This window comes from Jaculus jaculus, chromosome 13 (genome assembly GCF_020740685.1).
Source record: "Jaculus jaculus isolate mJacJac1 chromosome 13, mJacJac1.mat.Y.cur, whole genome shotgun sequence".
Lineage (NCBI taxonomy): Eukaryota > Metazoa > Chordata > Mammalia > Rodentia > Dipodidae > Jaculus > Jaculus jaculus.
Genome location: NC_059114.1, coordinates 83,418,110 through 83,420,209, shown reverse-complemented (window position 1 = coordinate 83,420,209; position 2,100 = coordinate 83,418,110).

The following is a 2,100-nucleotide window of genomic DNA, read 5'->3' as shown; positions in this document are numbered from 1 at the left end:
TCTCAGTCCTACCAACCTACGAATGCCTCCTCTGGTAAGTTTCCACCAATGGGGTGAGAGAGTGGGGAACAGAGCCAAGTAGAAACTGGGAAGTTGATCTTACAGAGGTAAAGGCAGATCAAGATGGATATAAATATTTACGTGTTTAAGTTTATACCTTTTCAGGGTGGGTGGAAGCTTTCCTGACCAAGTCTAAGACAGCTCAAATAGTGACTAAGAAATTGTTAAAGATAATTCCCCACTATGGGTTCCGCCTCAGGATTAAATCAGATTATAGGCCTGCCTTTATGTCAAAAATCACTAAAAAAAGGACTTCAGAGATGGCTTAGTAGTTAAGCGCTTGCTTGTGAAGCCTAAGGATCCCAGTTGGAGGCTCGATTCCCCAGGACCCACGTTAGCCAGATGCACAAGAGGGCACGCACACACACATCTGGAGTTAGTTTACAGTGGCTGGAAGCCCTGGCGTGCCCATTTCTTTCTCTCTCTCTCTGCCTCTTTCTCTCTCTGTCACTCTCAAATAAATAAATAAAATAAACAAAAAAAAAGTTTAAAAAAATCACTAAAAGAATTGACTAAGACACTGGTGATTAATTGGTGATTACATTGTGCTTATCATCCCCCAATCCAGGACACATAGAAAGGGTAAATCAGACCTTGAAGGAGACTTTAACTAAATTAGCCCTACAGACTGACAAAGGATGGTGGATCTCCTTCCCTTTCCCCTGTTAAGGGGCAGGTGTACCCCTTATGCAAAAGTAATTACTCCATGTAAAATTATGTACAGAACTCCCCATATCCTACCCTGGATGGGTCTTGAACAGATAACTGACTTTACTAATGGAAAGTCTTCTGTTCCATCCAAGTCTTACAAAGATTCCAGGAGTCCATTGTTCAGCTGATTTTCAGACACACCCTGATTGCCTCATCCTTTTCAGCCCTGGAACAGAGTTTGGATCAAGAGACAAAGTATTGGGATGTTGAAAGGGCCCACATCAGGTCATCCTAACCAACTGCAAAGACCATGAAAGTGGAACGGCCAAATGAAAGAGGATTAGACTTACTTTTTATGAAATAAAGGGGCCAATGCATGGCTTTAGGTAAAATATGGTGTTTTTATGCCTATCAGTGAGGAATAATCCAAGATACACTGGCTTTAGTTAGAGAAAAACCTCAAAGAAAGAGAACTTCAGAGGCAAGCCAGTAATAATTGGGTTCGGTCTATGTTTACTTGGTTTCTCTGGTAACTTCCCTTGTCTCTTCTATTGCTGGTCCCCTGATACTACTGCTCTTAGGCCTTACCACAGGACCCTGCATTATCAGTGCTCTCAGTAGATAAAAAGAATAAAATAAGTTCTGTCAAACTCATGATATTGTCGAGACAATACATCCCCCTAGCTAAAAACACCCTAGACATTGTTCTTCATGAGTCAAGGATGTGACTTAATTATAAGAGGGGGGAAGTGGAAAATGGAATGTAAAGGGACACAATAGACCTAGTTAAACATCCTCCTGTGCAGCCCTTGCCTTTAGGCACACATGATGAAGGCCACCACTGTCCTGACAAAGAAGAAGTTTCAGGAATCATTATCACAGGCCTCATTGCAAAATGCATGTGTTTTCTGTTACCTAAGAAATGGGATGACCACCTCTGTGTGATATACCAGGACCTTCCTACACCTATATGTTTCTAAATACCTTTATGTTTACATATCATAGAATGTTTCCTACCTCAATTCCACCTAAGTTTGTACTTTAACTTCCATCCTGTTTTCACAAAGAACATCTTGTGGTTTTCTCCAATAAAAGCTGACACTCCCAGCAATTCCAGGCTGTATCTTGAAATCCCAAACTCTGGGATGCAGACCTGATACACCAGATTCTTTCTTTTTTTCTTTTTATTTTCTATCTTTTTTTTTTTTTTTTTTTTTTACCCAGTAAATCTTTGCTTCACACACACACACAAAATCCACATCATAAGGCATTGTACCATCCATTAGAAGAAAACTTTCTGATTGTAATTGATTCAGTGCAGCAAATTTATTGTGTCACTCCTTGTTTTAAACCACCTTGCCCTTGTTAACAGAGAAGTAATTAACTACA